The following is a 22,031-nucleotide window of genomic DNA, read 5'->3' as shown; positions in this document are numbered from 1 at the left end:
GTTGGATTCTGTTTGCTAGAATTTTGTTAAGGATTTTTGCATCTATGTTCATCAGTGATATTGGCCTGTAGTTTTCTTTTTTTGTGGCATCTTTGTCTGGTTTTGGAATTAGGGTGAAAGGGGGAGAATCTTTTAGCCATTAACCTAGAAGTTTTCTTATCAGGGCTGTATAGTTGGAGAAGTCCTGAGACTACAGGAAGAATAAAACTGAAATCCAGAGGCAGGAGACTTAAGCCCAAAACCTGAGAACACCAGAAAACTCCTGACTACAAGGAACTTTAAGTAATAAGTGACTGTCCAAAAGCCTCCATATATTATTTAGATATTAACTCTTTATCACATTTGCAAATGTTTTCTCCTATTCCATAGGTGGCCTTTACATTTTGCTGACATTTTCCTCACTGTGCAGAAGACTTTTAGCTTGATATAGTCCCATTTGCCTCCAGGGTCACAGATGGATGTGTGTTCTGCCTGTTCCTGAGGAGGCAGGGTTACTTCTGGACTGTGGCTGAGCAGAGTTAGAGCTGGGTCATGGGCTGCATAGTCTAGCTAAAGCTTTGTCAGTTTTTTTTTTCTTTTCTTTAAACGAAAAACCAACTCCTACTTTCATTGATCCCTTCTATTATCTTTCTAGTCTCTTTTTCACTTATTTTTCTCTAATCTTTATTATTTTCTTCCTTTTGCTAACTTTGAGCTGATTTTGCTCTCCCTTTTCTAGTAGAAAGTTAGACTAAAACTATGTAAAGTTGTTTATTTGACATCTTTCCCCCCCTAAATTTAGGCATTTATCATAACAAGTTTTCCTCTAAGAACTGTTTTTGCTGAATACCATGCATTTTAGTGTATTGTGTTTCCATTTTCATTTGTCTCAAGATACTTTTTGATTTACCATTTGAATTCTTTTTTATCTGTTGGTTATTCAGGGGCATCTTAATTAATTTCCACATATGAATAAATGTTCCCATTTTCCTCCTGTAATTGATTTCTAGTTTCATACCAGTATAGTCAGAAAAGATACTTTAAATTGAGTTCACAGAAGGATCTGCTCATGAGAGCCTTTAGAAGGTCTACAGATGGGCTTCTTCATGGTACATAGCTAGGATCAAAATCAGCATGTTCATTATCCAAGGCATGGGTAGGCATAGCTTGTCCCAGGTTGCTTGGGGGATGGTACTGTTGGCAGAACCAAGGCTAAATGGGACTGTAGACAAGTCCTCAGGGAAACTGGGCTTCTTCTGGATCTGTAGCTAGAACCATGGTCAATAAGCTTCTACCTGTGCCTGTTCTTGCCTTATCAAAATGGCATTCCTTAGTCTTGGGTTCCATCAGGGTGAATACTACAGCTTCCATGAATGGTAATGGATGGCTGCCAGATTACTCTTTCTGTGGGAGGAAACAAACAGAGCATCTCCTATCCTGTCATCTTGCTGACATCATCTCTAGGTGAATTAATTTGTATACTGGGAAATAGGAAACAAGTTTATCTAATTCAGTGGATTTTTCTTCCTTCAGTAAATAGCAAGTACAAATATTTGGCAATCTTGATTTTAAAAAAAATTGAACCTAAGGTTAAAAATGAAACGGGCAGTCTGGGCCTCCTTTTATGGTTTTGTGATGAGGTTGTTGATCATCTCCCCACCTCTGTCCTATAAAACAAACCCTAACTGGACAAAATTTACAAAGCAACCATTTCTTGCTGATTATAGGTATACAATAAATTGAGAAATATTTGTTTTTGAAGACTTCCAAAAATTTTTTTCACATAAGAATGTGGGAGTCTGAGGCCTATTTGCTAGTGGTTCTTCCCATCCCAACCTCCCCCTTGCACAACTATAGTTATAGATGATAACTATAGTTTTATTAGCTTGGATCTGGCCTCAAAACTTGCAGCTTTGCTACCAAAGAAGGTAGGTTTGATTTGTAGCAGGGCATAAAAACTCAGCTCTACCACACTGCTATATTTGCCAGAATTAGTCAATAGTAACCTAAAGTAGATTGTGATGAGATTAGAACCAATTAAATGTTTATCTTGTAATCCCCAGAATAAAGAAGTCTCATAAATATAGTTAATAAAAGGGAATTAAAATTGAATATATATTATATATATATAATATAATATATATATATATATGTATTGCTCAGTTGTGTCCAATTTTTGCAACCTTTTGGAATGTAGCCCATTCTGTCCATGGGATTTTCCAGGCAACAATACTGGAGTGGGTTGCCATTTCCTCATCCAGGGGATCTTCCCAACCCAGGGATCAAACCCGAGTCTCTTGCAACACCTTTATTGGCAGGTGGAAACTATACCACTGCACCACCTGGGAAGCTATATATATATTTAACCAAAAAGAAGGTAGTAAATGGGAGATAGAGAAATCAAAAAGATGTAAGACATATGGAATACTGATTGCAAAATATAAATGGATTAAACATTTCAGTTAAAAGGCATGGAGTGTCACACTGGATAAAAATGATACAACTGCATGCTTTCTACTAGAGATATGCTTGAGATCCAAAGACACAAATGAGTTCAAAGTTAAAAGATGGAAGAAGATACAGCATGAAAATAATAACACAAACAATAACTGTAGAAAAGCCATAGAATCTATCTTAACCACCTGCACATGTATCATTTCAGCTTTTTTTTTTCCCATTTATTTTTATTAGTTGGAGGCTAATTACTTTACAATATTGTAGTGGTTTTTGTCATACATTGACATGAATCAGCCATGGATTTACATGTATTCCCCATCCCGATTCCCCCTCCCACATCCCTCTCTACCCAATCCCTCTTGGGTCTTCCCAGTGCACCAGGCCCGAGCACTTGTCTCATGCATCCAACCTGGGCTGGTGATCTGTTTCACCCTAGATAATATATATGTTTCGATGCTGTTCTCTCAAAACATCCCATCCTCGTCTTCTCCCACAGAGTCCAAAAGTCTGTTCTGTACATCTGTGTCTCTTTTTCTGTTTTGCATATAGGGTTATCATTACCATCTTTCTAAATCCCATATATATGTGTTAGTATACTGTATTGGTCTTTATCTTTCTAGCTTACTTCACTCTGTATAATGGGCTCCAGTTTCATCCATCTCATTAGAACTGATTCAAATGAATTCTTTTTAATGGCTGAGTAATATTCCATGGTGTATATGTACCACAGCTTCCTTATCCATTCATCTGCTGATGGGCATCTAGGTTGCTTCCATGTCCTGGCTATTATAAACAGTGCTGCGATGAACATTGGGGTGCACGTGTCTCTTTCAGATCTGGTTTCCTTGGTGTGTATGCCCAGGAGTGGGATTGCTGGGTCATATGGCAGTTTTAATTCCAGTTTTTAAAGAAATCTCCACACTGTTCTCCATAGCAGCTGTACTAGTTTGCATTCCCACCAACAGTGTAAGAGGGTTCCCTTTTCTCCACACCCTCTCCAGCATTTATTGCTTGTAGACTTTTGGATAGCAGCCATCCTGACTGGTGTGTAATGGTACCTCATTGTGGTTTTGATTTGCATTTCTCTGATAATGAGTGATGTTGAGCACCTTTTTGTGTGTTTGTTAGCCATCTGTATGTCTTCTTTGGAGAAATGTCTGTTTAGTTCTTTGGCCCATTTTTTGATTGGGTCATTTATTTTTCTGGAATTGAGCTACAGGAGCTGCTTGTATATTTTTGAGATTAATCCTTTGTCTGTTGCTTCTTTTGCTATTATTTTCTCCCAATCTGAGGGCTGTATTTAAATAAACAAATGGGACCTAATTAAACTTAAAAGCTTTTGCACAACAAAGGAAACTATAAGCAAGGTGAAAAGACAGCATTTCAGCTTTTCTTGATCAGGAACCTGGGTAGGTCAAGTAGAGATTTTCTCTCTCCTCTCTTTATGGGATCAACCAGACAGTTCAGGGCTCTTATCAGCAAAGGGGAGTTAGAAATGCTTGCAGCTATTTCTTTAGAAGCAACTTCTCAAACTTTTGTGACTCTATATTGAAACTAACAATGTTGAGGTACATGAGGAAATATTTTCTAGTAAAAGTCTACAACTGGTAGGTGGGAAAACTGAACAGGAAGCACATGAGGCTGTTTGCAGCATCACAGTCCTGGAGTCCAGGGATAAGGTGGGATAGTTGCCCAAGCAGTAAGAATACTTGGCCCACAACCATCCCACCCCATTGCTTGGTTTTCATGTTGTTTTGCTTGATTCTGCTTGGCTCTTCCCAGCTCTGGAGAAGTGCCCTATTTTCTACCTCTGACAACCTGTCTCTAGCACCTGTGTCCGCTTGAGGTCTGGGGTGACTGCTCTTCTAAATGAATCGAACATTTCGCATGCCTACCAGCTGTATGTGAGCAGTCTGATTTCTCTACATCTTCACTCACAGTGGTTACTTTCTGTCTGTTATTTAGAGACATGCTAATGGTTGTGAATTATTATTTCATTGTAGTTTAGATGTGCATTTCCTAAATGATGAATGATGTTATATATCTTTTCATGTGCTTTTTATCCATTTGTACATTTTATTTTGAGAAATGTTTACCCAGATTATTTGCCCATTTTTAATAAGTACTTTTTCCCCTTTTATCATTTTTTAAGCTTTTCATTTTATATTGGGGTATTGTTGCTGCTTTGTCACTCAGTCATGTCTGACACTCTGTGGCCCATGAACTGTAGCCTGCCAGGCTCCTCTGACCATGGAATTTTCCAGGCAAGAATACTGGAGCCAGTTGCATTTCCTACTCCAGTGCTTCTTCCTGACCTAGGGATTGAACTCATGTCTCTTGATGTCAAGTGGATTCTTTACCACTAACACCACCTGGGAAGCCTTATAGTCAAATAACAATGTTGTGAGAGTTTCAGGTGGAGAGCAAAGGGATTCAGTCACACATACACATGTATCCATTCTCCCTCAAACTCTCCTCTCATCTAAGCTGCCACATTCTATTAAGCAAAGTTCCCTGTGCTATGCTGTAGGACTTTGTTGGTTATCCATTTCAAATACAGCAGTGTGTACATGTTGATCCAAAACTCCCTATCTCTCATCCCCTTTCCTCCCCCGGATAACCATAAGTTCATTCTCTAAGTCTATCAATTATTTCTGTTTTGTAAACGAGCTCATTTGTATCATGTCTTTTTAGATTCCACATATAAGGGATGTTATATGATATTTCTCCTTCTCTGTCTGACTTGGTTGACTCAACATGACAATATCTAGGTCATCCATATTGCATGTTGCTGCAAATAGCATTATTTTGTTCCTTTTAATGACTGAATAATACTCCATTGTATATATGTACCACATCTTATTTATCTGCTCCTCTGTTGATGGACATTTAGGTTGCTTCCATGTCTTGGCTCCTGTGAGCAGTGCCACAATGAACATTGGGGTGCATGTATCATTCCAGACCATTTTTTTCTCTAGGTATATGCCCCCTAGTAGGATTGCACAGTCATATGGTAGTTCTATTTTTTAGTTTTCCAAGGAACCTCCATAATGTTCTCCATAATAGTGTACCAACTTACATTCCCACCAACAGTGTAGGAGGGTTTCCTTTTCTCCACACCCTCTCTCTTTCTATTGTTTGTAGATTTTTTGATGGTAGTTATTCTGACTGATGTGAGGTGATAATCTCATTATAGTTTTGATTTGTATTGCTCTAGTCATGAGTGATGTTCAGCATATACTCATGTGCCTTCTGTCCATGCATGTCTTCTTTGGAGAAATTTCTGGTTAGGTCTTCTTCCCGTTTTTTGATTGGGTTGTTTGTTTTGATGATGTTAAGCCTTGTGAGCTGTTTTGAAGACTAATCCCTTGTCTGTCACATCATTTGCCATTTGCCCATTTTTAAGTTGGATTATCCTATTTTTTAAATAATTGAGTTGTAATTCTTCCATATGCATTTGTAAGAAATGTATAATGCCTTCTACTGTTTGGTGGTGTGTTCTTTAATTTCTGCTAGGTCTAGTTTTTTAATAGTGTTGTTTAAGAATTCTATTTCTTTATTGATTATTTCTAATTTTTCTCACCATTATTGGAAATGAGATACTAAAGTCTTCAACTATTAACACTGAATTATCTATTTCTTCCTTCAGTTTTGTTAGTCTATATTGCTTTTAATTTAGGGCTCTCTTGCTATGATTAGAACTGATATATATTCTTGATATGTTGCTCCATTTATCTTTATATAAAGCACTTGTTTGTCTCTAGTAACTTGTTTGTCTCTAGTAATCTGTCTTTTAGAAAAGTTTTATTGGTGTATAGTTGATCCCTTAATGGATCACTGCCTTGTCGTATGAAGGGGCCTGTGTAACTCACTGAAGCTATAAGTCATGCAGCTATAACCATGAAACTATAACTCAATCAAGCTATAAGCGTGATACTGAAAGATGAGTCCTCCAAGCCAGAAGGTGTCCAACATGTTACTGGGTAAAAGAGGACGACAACTACTAATAGCTCCAGAAAGAATGAAGCCACAGGGGCAAAGCACAACTGGCGCTCAGTAGTGGAGTAGTGGATGTGTCTGGTGATGAAAATAAAATCTGATGATGTAAAGAACAGTATTGCATAGGAACCTGGAATGTTAGGTCCATGAATCAAGGTAAACTGGACATGGTCAAGCAGGAAATGGCAAGAGTAGACATCAAAATCTTAGGAATCAGTGAACTAAAATGGAAAGGAATGGGTGAATTTAATCAGATGACCATTATCCCTACTACTATCAGAAAGAATCACATAGAAGAAATGGAATAGCCCTCATAATCAACAAAAGAGTCCAAAATGCAGTACTTGGGTACAACTTCAGGAATGACAGAATGATCTCGGTTCATCTCCAAGGCAAACCACTCAATATCACAGTAATACAAGTCTATGCCCCAAAGACTAATGCCAAAGAAGATAAAGATGATCAGTTTGGTGAAGACCTAGAAGACCTCCTAGAACTAACACCAAAAAAAAAAAAAAAAGAAGAAGAAGAAAGAAAAAAGATGTCCTATTTATTATAGGGGATTGGAATGCAAAAGATACCTGGAGTCAAGAGATACCTGGAGTAACAGGAAAGTTTGGCCTTAGAGCACCTAATGAAGCAGGGCAAAGGTTAACAGAATTCTGTCAAGAGAATGGACTGGTCACAGCAAACACCCTTTTTCAACAACACAAGAGACAACTTCACACATGGATATCACCAAATTGTCAATACTGAAATCAGATTGATAACATTCTTTGTAGCTGAAAGTGGAGAAGCTGTAGACAGTCAGCAAAAACAAGACCTGGAGCTGACTGTGGCTCAGATCATCAGGTTATCATAGCAAAATTCAGATATAAACTAAAGAAAGTGGGGAAAACCACTAAGCCAGCCAGATACAACTTAAATCCCCTATAAATATACAGTGGAAAATGATTAATATATTCAAGGATTAGATCTAAGAAACAGAATGCCTGAAGAACTATAGACAGAGGTCCATAATATTGTACAGGAGGCAGTGAACAAAACCATCCCAAAGAAAAAGAAAAGCAAGAAGGCAAAGTGGTTGTCTGAGGAGGCTTTACAAATAGCTGAAGAAGGAAGAGACATGATAAGCAAGGGAAAAAGGAAAAGGTACACCCAACTATATGTAGAGTTCCAGGGAATAGCAAGGAGATACGAGAAGGCCTTCTTCAATGAACAATGCAAAGAAATAGAGGACAAAAACAGAAGGGGAAAGACTAGAGATCTCTTCAGGAAAACTGGAAATAGCAAAGGAACATTCCACCCAAGGATGGGCACAATAAAGGACAGAAACTGTAAAGACCTAATAGAAGCAGAAGAGATCAAGAAGAGATAGAAAGAATAAAGAACTGTACAAAGAAGATCTTAATGACCCAGATAACCACTATGGTGTGGTCATTCACCCAGAGCCAGACCTCCTGGAGTGTGAAGTCAAGTGGGCCTTAGAAATCACTGCTGTTAAGAAAGCTAGTGGGGGTGATGTAATTGCAGCAGAGCTATTTAAAATCCTGAAAGATGATACTATCAAAGAGCTGCACCAATTCAGTTCAGTTCAGTTCAGTCGCTCAGTCCTGTCTGACTTTTTGCGACCCCATGGACTGCAACACGTCAGGACTCCCTGTCCATCAACAACTCCTGGAGTTTACGCAGATTCATGTCCACTGAGTCGGTGATGCCATCCAACCATCTCATCCTCTGCTGTTCCCTTCTCCTCCTGCCCTCAATCTTTCCAAGCATCAAGATCTTTTCAAGAGTTAGCTCTTCCCATTAGGTGACCAAAGTATTGGAGCTTCAGCTTCTACATTAGTCCTTCCAATGAACACCCAGGACTGATATCCTTTAGGATGGACTGGTATGATCTCCTTGTAGTCCAAAGGACTCTGAGTCTACTCCAACACCACAGTTCAAAAGAATCAGTTCTTTGGTGCTCAGCTTTCTTCACAGTCCAACTCTCACATCCATACATGACTACTGGGAAAATCATAGCCTTGACTAGATGGACCTTTGTTGAAAAGTAATGTCTCTGCTTTTTAGGTGCTAAATGTCTAGGCTGGACATAACTTTCCTTCCAAGGAGTAAGCATCCTTTAATTTCATGGCTGCAGTCACCATCTGCAGTGATTTTGGAGCCCAAAAAAGTAAAGTCAGCCACTGTTTCCACAGTTTCCCCATCTATTTGCTGTGAAGTGATGGGACTGGATGCAATGATCTTAGTTTTCTGAATGTTTAGTTTTAAGCCAACTTTTCCACTCTGCTCTTTCACTTTCATCAAGAGGCTCTTTAGTTATTCTTCACATTCTGCCATAAGGGTGGTATCATCTGCATATCGGAGGTTATTGATATTTCTCCCAGCAGTCTTGATTCCAGTTTGTGCTTCATCGAGCCTAGCATTTCTCATGATGTACTCTGCATATAAGTTAAATAAGCAGAGTGACAGTATACAGCGTTGATGTACTCCTTTTCCTATTTGGAACCAGGCTGTTGTTCCATGACCAGTTCTGACTGTTGCTTCCTGACCTGCATACAGGTTTCTCAAGAGGCAGGTCTGGTGATCTGGTGTTCCCATTTCTTTCAGAATTTTCCACAGTTTGTTGTGATCCACATAGTCAAAGGCTTTGACATAGTCAATAAAGCAGAAATAGATGTTTTTCTGGAACTCTTTTGGTTTTTTGATGATCCAATGGATGTGGGCAATTTGATCTCTGGTTCCTCTGCCTTTTCTAAAACCAGCTTGAACATCTGGAAGTTCATGATTCATGTATTGCTGAAGCCTAGCTTGGAGAATTTTGAGCTTTACTTTGCTAGTGTGTGAGATGAGTGCAATTGTGTAGTGGTTTGAGCATTTTTGGCATTGCCTTTCCTTGGGATTGAAATGAAAACTGAAATTTTCTAGTCCTGTGGCCACTGCTGAGTTTTCCAAATTTGCTGGCATATTGAGTGCAGCACTTTCACAGCATCATCTTTTAGGATTTGAAATAGCTCAACTGGAATTCCATCACCACCACTAGCTTTGTTTGTGGTGATGATTCCTAAGGCCTACTTGAACTTCGCATTCCAGGATGTCTGGCTTTAGGTGAGTGATCACACCATCATGATTATCTGGGTCGTAAAGATCATTTTTGTACAGTTCTTCTGTGTATTCTTGCCATCTCTTCTTAATGTCTTCTGCTTCTGTTAGGTCCATATTATTTCTGTCCTTTATTGAGCCCATCTTTGCATGAAATGTTCCCTTGGTATCTCTAATTTTTTTGAGATCTCTAGTCTTTCCCATTCTATCACTTCCCTCTATTTCTTTGCACTGATCACTGAGGAAGGCTTTCCTATCTCTCCTTGCTATTCTTTGCAACTCTGCATTCAAATGGGTATATCTTTCTTTTTCTCCTTTGCTTTTCTTTTCTCTTCTTTTCACAGCTTAAGGTCTCCTCAGACAGCCATTTTGCTTTTTTGCATTTCTTTTTCTTAGGGATGGTCTTGCTCCCTGTCTCCTGTACAATGTCATGAACCTCCATCCATAGTTCACCAGGCACTCTGTCTATGAGATCTAGTCCCTTAAATCTATTTCTCACTTCCACTGTATAATCATAAGGGATTTGATTTACATCATACCTGGATGGTCTAGTGGTCTTTCCCCACTTTCTTCAATTTAAGTCTGAATTTGGGAATAAGGAATTCATGATCTGGGCCACGGTCAACTTCCTGTCTTGTTTTTGCTGACAGTATAGAGCTTCTCCATCTTTGGCAGCAAATAATATAATCAATCTGATTTCGGTGTTGACCATCTAGTGATGTCCATGTGTAGAGTCTTCTCTTGTGTTATTGGAAGAGGGTGTTTGCTGTGACCAGTGCGTTCTCTTGGCAGAACTCTATTAGCCTTTGCCCTGCTTCATTCTGTACTCCAAGGCCAAATTTGCTTGTTGCTCCAGGTATTTCTTCATTTCCTATTTTTGCATTCCAGTCTCCTATAATGAAAAGGACGTCTTTTTTGGGTGTTAGTTCTAAAAGGTCTTGTAGGTCTTCATAGAACCGTTCAACTTCAGCTTCTTCAGTGTTACTGGTCGGGGCATAGACTTGGATTACCATGATATTGAATAGCTTGCCTTGGAAATGAACAGAGATCATTCTGTCGTTTTTGAAATTGCATCCAAATACTGCATTTTGGACTCTTTTGTTGACTATGATGGCTACTCCATTTCTTCTAAGGGATTCCTGCCCACAGTAGTAGATATAATGGTCATCTGAGTTAAATTCACCCATTCCAGTCCATTTTAGTTTGCTGATTCGTAAAATGTCTACATTCACTCTTGCCATCTCCAGTTTGGCCACTTCCAATTTGCCTTGATTCATGGACCTCACATTTCAGTTTCCTATGAAATATTGATCCTACAGCATCGGACCTTGCTTCTATCACCAGTCACATCCATAACTGGGTGTTGTTTTTGATTTGTCTCCATCCCTTTATTCTTTCTGGAGTTACTTGTCCACTGATGTCCAGTAGTATATTGGGTACCTACCGACCTGGGGAGTTCATATTTTAGTGTCCTATCTTTTTGCCTTTTCATACTGTTCATGGGGTTCTCAAGGCACTAATACTGAAGTGGTTTGCCATTCCCTTCTCCAGTGGACCATGTTTTGTCAGAACTCTCCACCATGACCCAGCTGTCTTGGGTGGCCATACATACCATGGCTTAGTTTCATTGAGTTGGACAAGGCTGTGGTCCATGTGATCAGATTGGCTAGTTTTCTGTGATTGTGGTTTCAGTCTGTCTGCCCTCTGTTGCCCTTTGTCAGTGCCTACTGTCTTACTGGAGTGGTGACCAGCCGCTGTATGGCACTGGAGCAGCCTGCGTCAGAGAGGAGATACCCCACGTCCAAGGTCAGGAGTGGAGCCCGTGAGGAAATGCCCTATGTCCAAGGTAAGAGAAATCCTAATAAGATAGTAGGCGCTGCACCAATATGTCAGTAAATTTGGAAAACCCAACAGTGGCCATAGAATTTGAAAAGGTCAATCCTCATTCCAACTCCCAAGAAGGGAAGTACTAAATAGTGTTCAAACCACTGGACAATTGCACTCATCTCCCATGCCAGTAAGGTTATGCTCAAAATCCTGTATGCTGGGCTTCAGCATTACAAGAACCAAGAACTTCTAGATGTCCAAGTTGGGTTCAGAAGAGGCAGAGGAACAAGACATCAAATTGCCAACATTTACTGGATCACAGAGAAGGCAAGGGAATTCCAGAAAAAAATTTACCTCTGTTTCATTGACTACACCAAAGTCTATAACTGTGTGGATGATAACGAACTGTGGAAAACACTTAAAGAGCTGGGAATACCAGACTAACTCACTGGTCTCCTGAGAAGCCTGTATGCCTATTAAGAAGCAATAGTTAGAACCCTATATATGGGACAACTGATTGGTTCAGGATTGAGAAAGGAGTATGGCAAGGCTGTTTACTGACACTCTGTCTATTTTAACTTATACACAGAGCACATCATAAGAAATGCTGGGCTGGATGAGTTACAAGCTGGAATCAAGATTTCTGGGAGACACATCAACAATCTCAGATATGCAGAGGATACCACCCTAACGGCAGAAAGAAAAAGAGGAACTAAAGACCCTCTTGATGAGGGTGAAGGAGAAGAGTGAAAAAAAATGGCTTAAAACTCAATATTAAAAAAAAAAAAAAGCTAAGATCATGACATCTGACCCCATCATTTCATGGCAAATAAAAGGGGAAAAGGTGGAAGCAGTGACAGATTTTCTCTTCTTGGGCTCTAAAATCACTGCAGATGGTGACTGCAGCCTTGAAATTAGATGATTGCTTCTTGGCAGGAAAGCTATGACAAACCTAGACTATGTGTTAAAAAGCAAAGACATCTCTTTGCTGACAAAGGTCCATATAATCAAGGCTATGGTCTTTCCAATAGCCATATATGGTTGTGAGAGCTGAACCATAAAGAAGGCAGTGTTGAAGAATTGATGTTTTCAAACTGAAGTGCTGGAGAAGATCCCTGAGAGTCTCTTGGACAGTAAGGAGATCAAACCAGTCAATCTTGGGGGAAATCAACCCTAACTGCTTATTGGAAGGACTGTTGCTGAAGCTGAAAATCCAGTACTTTGGCCACCTGATGCAAATAGCTGACTCATTAGAAAAGTCTCTGATGCTGGGAAAGAATGAAGGCAGAAGGAGAATGGGGTGATAGAGGATGAGATGGCTGGATGGCATCACCATTGCAATGGACATGAACTTGGGCAAACTCCGAGAGATGGTGGGGGGCAGGGAGGCCTGGTGTGCTGCAGTTAATGGGGTCATGAAGAGTTGGACACAACTTGGTGACTGAACACATCAACAATCACATAGTTGAATTACAATGTTATAAAGAACATTGTGTGTGTGTGTGTGTGTATTTGTTTTCATATTATTTTCCATTCTAGTTTATCATAGGATATTGAAAGTAGTTCCCTGTGCCACAGAGTAAGACCTTACTGTTTCAATTTGACTTAAAGTCTATTTTTAAAATCTGTATTCGTATAGCCATTCCAATTCCCTTTAGGTTACTGTTTGCATGGGATATATCTTTTTACATAATTTTACTTTCAACCTGTTTTTGTTTTTGTAGATAAAATGTCTCTCATAGATGGCATGTAGTTGAAGCATGGAGTTGCAGAGGAGAAAATTGGAAAAGTTAAAATACCACAAGTCTCACTGTTCTTAATGAGATTTAACCATTTTTTCTTGGATGAATGTTCCCTGGATTTCTGTAAGCCTTTGGTTAATTTGCAGAGTTTAGAAAGGCTGGTTCTGACCATTTTAACCAATGTTCTCAATTTTTTACAGATGAGAAGTCTTTTTGGAAGTTTTAGCCTACCATTTTCAGGGATGTAACCATGTAATCTGATTTTTTTTTAAATGGTGTATCAAACAAAGATACTGAGATATCCATAAATTACTATAAAAGAGAATTATCAATATAATCTTGTTAAGCATAAATAAGAATTCAAGTCTTGCATTAATACCTTTTGAGGACTGTGTTATATAATGATTTTTGGTTAGTGGTTCAAAATGAAATTACTTTTAGAGAAAGGAAAAGGAATGTCTGCCTAACTTGTGAGAAAATGTGGGATTGTTTCTATATCTTTATGCTTTAGTCTAGACATTAGATACTTTTAGTTCCTCTGAATAGACAGCTTTGTCTTCTTGTTTCTAAGTCTCTGAGTATACATTTCCCTGTACTTTCCTGTCCTTCCATAGCATGGAAGCATTCCTTGATATGCTTAACTATCTCCTCCTTGTTTTGGAGTACTTAAATCACACATTAGTTTCTCTGGTATATAGACCCTGACAACCAAGTCCAACAGTGTCAAGAGAATGGGTTCAAAAAGGAAATGATGACAAAGAATAACTGGACTTTCTGCTTGTACCTTAAAAAAATCAATACTTTTACTCAACTAGTTACAGCAATATAGGAGAGTTTGGTGTATACAGGGATTGCAAATAAAGTTTCAGATTGAAAATAGACACAAGACAGATCATGAAAATGAGTGTATAGGTGGTACTCAGATTTGCCTTTTATTTATGTATTTATTTATTAACTTACAATTTCATTTTCTAACTTTTATTTTATATTGGAGTAAAGTTTATTTACAATGTTGTGTTAGTTTCAGGTATACAACAAAGTGATTCAGTTATACATACATATATATTAATATATATTCTTTTTCATATTCATTGCCCAGTTAGGTTATTGCAGAATATTGAGTTTCCTGTGCTATACAGTAGGTCCTTGCTGGTATTTAGAATATCACTTCTTTAATAATATAGATCTGTATTGTTAAATATTGAGGAGTTAAATATTAAAGTGGGATGACCATTCACTAGGCTATCACAATCTTACAGGCAAAAGCTATATAAGCCAAAACTAAAGCAAGAAAAAATGAAATAGAGGGAAAGAGATATTTGGAGTCAGACTATATAGTACTTGAATATAAATAAATATAACTAGTACAAGTATGCTACAAGTAAATAACAATATCTTGGAATAAGATTCGAGTATCATACCAAGAATTCTGTCTTATTATGTCTACTGGAATGGAGAACATCTATATAGAGGAGCAATAGGAATAGAAGAAGAATTCAGTTTTGGACTGAATTCAGTAGGGGACAGAAAGGACAGAAACAGTAGAGATCTAGTAGATGCTGAGGAGATCAAAAAGAGATGGCAAGACTACATGGAAGAACTGTACAAAAAAGATCTTAATGAACTGGATAACTACCATGGTGTGGTCAGACACCCAAAGCCAGGCATCCTGGCATGTGAAGTCAAGTGAGCCTTAGGAAGCATTGCTGTTAATAAAGCTAGTGGATGTGATGAAATTCAGTAGAGCTATTCAAAACACTAAAGTATGATATTATCAAAGTGTTGCACTCAATATGTCACAATTCTGGAAGACCCAGCAGTGGCCACAGGACTGGAAAAGGTCAATTCTTATCCCAATTCCCAAGAAGAGTAGTACTAAAGAATGGTCTAACCTTCAGACAATTGTACTCATCTCCCATGCTAGTAAGTTCATGCTAAAAATCTTGCATGCTACACTTCAGCATTACATGAATGAAGAACTCCCAGATGTCCAAGGTGGGTTTAGAAAAGGCAGAGGAACCAGAGATCAAATTGCCAACATTCTCTGGATCATAGAGAAAGTAAGGGAATCCCAGAAGAACATCTACCTCTGTTTCCTTGACTAAAGCCTTTCACTGTGTGGTGGTGGTGATTTAGTCTCTAAGTCATGTCTGACTCTTGCAACCCCATGGACTGTAGCCTGCCAGGCTCCTCTGTCCACGGGGATTCTCCAGGCAAGAATACTGGAGTTGGTTGCCATTTCCTTCTCCACTTTCACTGTGTGGATTATAACCAACTATGGAAAGCTCTTAAAGAGATGGGAACACCAGACCATCGTATCTGTCTCCTGAGAAGCCTATATGCAGGTCAAGAAGCTACAGTTAGAAGCCTGTATGGAACAACTGATTGGTTCAAGATTAAGAAATGAGTACAACAGGTCTGTTAGCTGTCCTCCTGTTTATTTAACCTATATGCTAAGCACATCCTGAGCAATGCCTGGCTGGATGAGTTACAAACTGGAATCAAGATAGGCAGGAGAAACATCAACCTCCTAAGATATGTGGATAATACCACTCTAATGGTAGAAAGCAAAGAAGAACGAAAGAGTCTCCTGATGAGGGTGAAGGAGAGTGAAAAAGCTGGCTTAAAACTTAAAATTAAAAAAACTAAGATCACAGCATCCAACCCCATTACTTCATGGCAAATAGAAGTGAAAAAAGTGGAAGTAGTGACAGATTTTCTCTTCTTAGGCTCTAAAATCTGTGAATTTAGACTGCAGCCATGAAATCAGAAGATGATTGCTTTTCAGCAGTAAAACTATGACAAACCTAGACAGTGTGTGAAAATCAGAGACATTATTTCACCGACAAAGGTCCATGTAGTCAAGGCTATGGTCTTTCCAGTGGTCATGTATGGTTTTGAGAGCTGGACTTTAAAGAAGGCAGAGCACCAAAGAATTGATGTCTTTGAATTGTGGTGGTGGAGAAGACTCCTGAGAGTCCCTTGGATAGCGAGGAGGTCAAGCCAGTCAAGGAAAATCTTAAGAGAAATCAACCCTGAATAATCATTGAAAGGACTGTTGCTGAAGTTGAAGCTCCAGTATTTTGGTCACCTGATGCAAATAGCTGACTCATTAGAAAAGTCTCTGATGCTGGGAAAGATTGAGGGCAGAAGGAGAAGAGGGCATCAGAGGATGAGACGGCTGGATGGCATCACTGATGCAGTGGACATGAACTTGGGCAAACTTCAGGAGATGATGAGGGACAAGGGGCATGGTGTGCTGCAGCCCAAGAGATTGCAAAGAGTTGGACACAACTGGGTGGCTGAACAACAGCAACAGTGTCTACTGGAATGGAGAACATCTATGGAGGAGCAATGTGAGTAGAAGGAGAATTCAGTTTTGAATTGGATATGTAATGTGTGATCTGCCCCTGTAACATCTGGATGAAGCCAGATATACATATCTGGAAGCCAAGAGAGAATTCAAGAGAAAGGCCAGAGTTGGAAATATAATTGTATTTTCTTTTGTTTATTACAAGCCACAGATATCATGTGATACAGTCTGAATGAGATACAATTGGAAATTTGTTGGATGAGAAGTTCCATAGAAGTGTACAACTTTGATTGTAAAAGATATACCCTGGACTGAATACCCCTGTATTTTTCCATAAATGAAATAAACCCATAAATATTTAATCTATTATTAACAAAATTTTTATACTGTTAAGAATTAAATAGGGTCAGGAAGATCCCCTGGAGAAGGGAATGGCTACCCACTCCAGTATTCTTGCCTGGAGAATTCCATGAACAGAGGAGTCTGGCGGGCTATAGTCCATGGGGTTGCAAAGTCAGACATGACTGAGCTAATAAGACTTTCACTTTTTAAAAAATGAATATAGGAGTTACTCACTCTTAGATGGTAGGTGAATAAGATCATGACTATAAATGCCCAAGGCACTCAACTGAGCATTCAGGAAATACCAGCTTGCATATGTTGAGTTGCCATGCAAGTCAAAAAGAGTTGTGTCACTAAGGAACAAGTGAACAATTGAAGCAAATAATCCCAACAGGTCAAGTAAAATGGCCCTACTATTTCAGTTGTTTATGAAATTCATTCTGTAGATGTGTGTCAGGTGCTCACAACTCAGTGAGTGGCCCCTTGTAGGGAAAGTGAAAATGGTAAACATTTTCCTGCATGAGTTTACTTAGTCATTGTAGTTGGTTATCTTGCTGAAATATATTCTTACTCACCACCTTTGTTCTTTATTTCAGTTCCTTAACTCCCTGTCTTCTGGATATCCTTAGTTTGAGAAACTGAATCTCCGTTGATATGTATGCTTCTAAATCACACATACGGGGAGAGAACAAGAGGGCAGAGGGGTAGGTGGACATGGAGTACATCTCTCTCCAAGGATACATCAGGAATACCCTTTCAGACACAGAAGTGCATGCAGAACACCAGCTGAGAGCAGACAGGAGTACCTGGCCAGTGGAAAAGAATATATAGAGCCATGCAAAACTTGGTAGAACAAAGGAACTAGGGGGAAAAACAAGAGTGTTAGTAGGGCTGGACCTGCCTTCAGCAGGTAGGGGAAATGAAGCAGGGATCCGATCCCCACATCAGGGCAATTGTCTGAGTCAGAGGAGAGACATTTAAGGCTGAGAGTGAAACAGCTGATCTGTGGCAGCTTAAGTGGAATGAGAATCAGACAGTCCTTGTTGCAGCCATACATAACTTGGACAGGGACACAGGTGCCCTGGAAGTTGCAGTGGCTGGGAGCTGGAGTTTAGGGATTGTGGAGCAATCCCAGGGTGAGGGCTGGTGTTGACTGCAGAGAGATGGATCGAGGGGATGTGAGGGAGGAGATTGTGGTGGGAAATGCCTGTGGGGGAAAGCCAGGCAGCCATGGAAGCAAGGTGATACTGGTGAATCACGCATAGGGGTTGGAGCCATCACCATAGCCTCTCTCTCCCCACCACCAGCACCTGCAGCTGAACAATAGAAAGGCTGGCCCACCAAACACCTGATGCACCAAACTACAGAGTAGGACCCCACCCAGGGTGCTCCTTTAAGTGACTGAAGCGCCGATCTACAGAGTAGCACTCCAGCCAGGGGGCCCCTCTATGTGCCTGAACGCATTGAACAATAGAGAAGGACCCCAGGCAAGGAAACCCTCTAAGTGCCGAAGGGCGGAGCTATGGAGAAAGACTGGCCAAAGAGGCCTTCTGATTGCCAGCTATAAGAGGCTCAAAAAAAGACTGTGATAGGGCCATAAATCCTGGGGTTGAGACAGTCCATGTCCCTGCACACTTGGTGCTGCCAGATCCCCACAAGCCAAGCAGCTGTGCCACCTTCATGCTCAACTCTCACTGGGGCAGAGCTGCCACGGGCAAAAAAATCTTGCATCTATGTGCACAGGGTCACTTCAGCCATGTCCAACTCTTTGCAACCCTGTAGACTGTGGCCTGCCAGGCTTCTCTGCCAGGGGGGTTCTCCAGGGAAATATATTGGAGCATATTGGCCAATACTGATTTCATATCCTTCTAGAGCACTATATTTCCTGCTGCCCTAGCCGCCAACTCCCCTGAATATGTGATGCTGCCAGAGATCCTGAGACAAAAGCAGCTGCACCACTTCCACACCTGGCCCTACAGGGGCAAACACAAGTCCTCCAGGGCAACTTCAGGAACAAACCCCAGTGGATGACCCACATGCACAGGTGGAAATAAAACCAGAATTGAAACCCAGGGGCAGTGCAGCTAAGGAAGAAGACCCAAAACCTTCCACCAGCTGTACAAGCCACAGATTAAACCCACATGATCAACTAGGCAGACTCTGTGTCTATTGAATATATAAAACAACATTGAGAGCTCCCACAATAGAAAACACTCTAGTTCTGATAGCTGTGGACATTGGAGGCAAGAACACACAGGAGGAGGACCAGATTAGAATCTGAGCTGCCCGCACAAGAGGTCCAGAGATCAGCACAGTGTTTGAGGGCATCCTAGGGAGGTGAGGTGAATTGTGACTCCCAGTGAGGAAAAGGACTCTGATAGTGTGATTCAAGAAAAGCATTTATTGTTCTTATGTTTTGACTTGTGCTGTAGATTCTTTTGGATTTTTATTTTCCTTTTCATTCCCCTTCTGTTGTAGTTGTTGATTTTATTGGCACTATGAAATCTAATTAAGTTTTTAAACTTTTTTTCCCCCCTCAGTCACATTTTTTATTGTTGTTATAAACCTCTGCCTCTACATTGGGTTTTTGCAGTTCTGTGGAGTTTTCTTTTTTTTCTTTCTTCTTCCATTTTTTTTTTCTTTTCTCTTTTTTATAATTTTAAAGCCTATTATATTTTTTCTACATTTATTCCATTGTTAGCCTTTTCTACTCTTCTTCTGAGTTAATCTTGCAGTTAAACTTTAATGTATATAAATCTTCTTCATCTACCTCTATTTAAATTTGCATATCTATTCTTTCTTTTATTTCCTTCCTTCCCTCTCAACATATTTGTTAGTTTTGTTTTCATTGCTTTATTCCCCATTTGGCACCTTGCTTTAGTTTTGTTTTCCAGTTTGTGCTTAGTTAGTTTTGTTCTTAACTGGTAAATATAATGTTTTATTTCCTTTGTTTGCTGGGTGAATCTCCTGTACTTTATTTTTGTTGGACTGTTTTGACTTTGCACATGAGTGTATATGTATATGTGTATATTCCATTATTCTGATTATTATTTGCCTGATTCTGTAACTACCATTTGTCTGGGGTTCATCTTTGGTTTCTCATTTTGGGGTATTTATTTCAATCTCACTTAATGCCATTAACAAGCCACTTGTGGAATCTTTGTTCCTGACTGGAGATCAAACCCTGAGCCTTTGGAGTGGGAGCATTGACTCCAAGACACTAGACTACTAGAGCTCTAACCCTAGGGAGTATCAAATAGTAAGAACTCACACAAGGGAAACCACTTGAATGTAAGACCCACCACCTCCCAACCACCAGAAGCACCCAGTTTAGGAAACCTCATCTGAACAACAAAGAAAACAAAAATAAAAACTGAATCATAATAATAATAATAATAATTTAAAAAAAAAGTAGTGGATCTGACATAAGCAAAAAAAAAAAAAAAAAAACTGAATCATCAGCAGACAGGATTACCAGCTTTCTCAACCTTGCCCATCAGAGGAAAAACAAACAAACAAACAAAAACTCAGCACAAATCTCACCCTATACGAACCTTACACAAACCACTGGACCAACCTTAGGAGGGCAAAAACCAAAAGGAAGAAAGAATCAACCTTCTTCAAGGAAAGAATTCAACTTTTCTTGAAGCCTTGGAAATGGAGACCTCAAACACAATAACTAAAAAAAAAAAAAAAAAAAAAAAAAAAGAGAGATAATAATGAAAAGTCAGAGAAATACTACACAAATGAAGGAAAAAACTAGAAACACAGAAGTCCAAATAAATGAAGAGAAAATAGGCCAACTACCTGAAAAAGAATTCAGAATAATGATAGTAAAGATGATCAAAAACCTTGAAAAAGAAATGGAGAAAATGCAAAAATCAATTTAAAAAGACCTAGAAGAATTAAAGAGTAAACATGCAGAAACAAACAACACAATTACTGAAATTAAAAATATTCTAGAAGGACTCAATAGCAGAATATCTGAAGCAAAAGAATGAAACAATGAGCTGGAAGTTAAATGGTGGAAATAACTTCTGAAAAGCAGTATAAAGTAAAAAGAATGAAAAGAACTGAGGATAGTCTCAGAGACCTCTGGGACAATATCAAATGCACCAACATTCGAATTATAAGGTTCCCAGAAGAAGAAGAGAAAAAGAAAGAGTATGAGAAAATTTTTGAAGAGATGATAGTTGAAAATTTCCCCAACATGGAAAAGGAAGTAGTCAATCAAGTTCAAGAGGCATAAAGAGTCCCACACAGAGTAAACCCAAGGAGAAACATGTTAAGACACATACTAATCAAACTAACAAAGACTAAACACAAAGAAAGAATATGAAAAGCAGCAAGGGAGAAGCAACAAGAAACATACAAGGAAAACCCCATAGGCTTAACAGCTGATCTTCCAGCAGAAACTCTGCAGGCCAGAAGGGAATGGCAGGATATAGTTAAAGTGCTGAAAGGGGAAAATCTACAGCCAAGATTACAGTACCCAGAAAGGATCTCATTCAAAATTGATGGAGAAATCAAAAGCTTTTCAGACAAGCAAAAGTTAAGAGAGTTCAGTATCACCAAACCAACTTCACAACAAATGTTAAAGGGACTTAAATAGTCAAGAAATACAAGAGAAGGAAAAAGAGCTACAAAATCAACCCCAAACAATTAAGAAAATGGCAATAGGAACATATATGTCAATAATTCCTTTAAATGTAAATGGATTAAATACTCCAACCAAAAAACACAGTCTGGCTGAAGGGGTACAAAAACAAGACCCATATATATGCTGTCTACAAGAAACCCACTTCAGACCTCAAGACACATATAGACTGAAAGTGAGAGGATGGAAAAATAGATCCATGCAAATGGGAAGCAAAAGAAAGCTGGAATAGCAATCCTCATATCAGAAAAAATAGACCTTAAAATAAAGATTACAAGTGACAAGGAAGGACACTACATAATGATCAAGGGATCAGTCCAAGAGGAAGACATAGCAATTGTAAATATCTATGCACCCAACATAGGAGCACCTCAGTACATAAGACAAATGCCACAGATATAAATGGGGAAATTGACAGTATCACAATAATAGTAGGAGACTTTAACACTTCACTCACACCAATGGACAGATCATCAAAACAGAAAATTAATAAGAAAACTCGTCTTAAATGATACATTAAATGAGATGGAGCTCATTGATATCTTCAGGACATTCCATCCAAATGCAGAAGAATACACCTTCTTCTCAAGTGCACTTGGAACATTCT

The sequence above is a fragment of the Dama dama genome, chromosome 22 (assembly GCF_033118175.1).
Source record: "Dama dama isolate Ldn47 chromosome 22, ASM3311817v1, whole genome shotgun sequence".
Classification (NCBI taxonomy): domain Eukaryota; kingdom Metazoa; phylum Chordata; class Mammalia; order Artiodactyla; family Cervidae; genus Dama; species Dama dama.
This window is presented reverse-complemented; position numbering follows the sequence as displayed.